Below are 245 nucleotides of genomic sequence, written 5' to 3' on the forward strand. Positions count from 1 at the left end.
AATTACCTAAAGTGGGGGGGGGTTTTTGTTTGTGGGGTTTTTGGGGGTCGGTTTTTTGGTTTTTTTGGGTAGGGTGAAGATATTGGGGGTGGGGTTGGGGGGTTTCTGGTTTTCTTTGGGGGGTGTTTTTGGTGAAATGTGGTGGGGGGAAATAATAAAAATTTATTTTTAATTAAAATGTTAATATTAAAATTAATTTTAAAACTAATTATATTTAATATATAAAAATAAAAAAATTATTATAA

This window comes from Penaeus monodon, chromosome 25 (genome assembly GCF_015228065.2).
Source record: "Penaeus monodon isolate SGIC_2016 chromosome 25, NSTDA_Pmon_1, whole genome shotgun sequence".
In the NCBI taxonomy this organism is placed as follows: Eukaryota; Metazoa; Arthropoda; class Malacostraca; order Decapoda; family Penaeidae; genus Penaeus; species Penaeus monodon.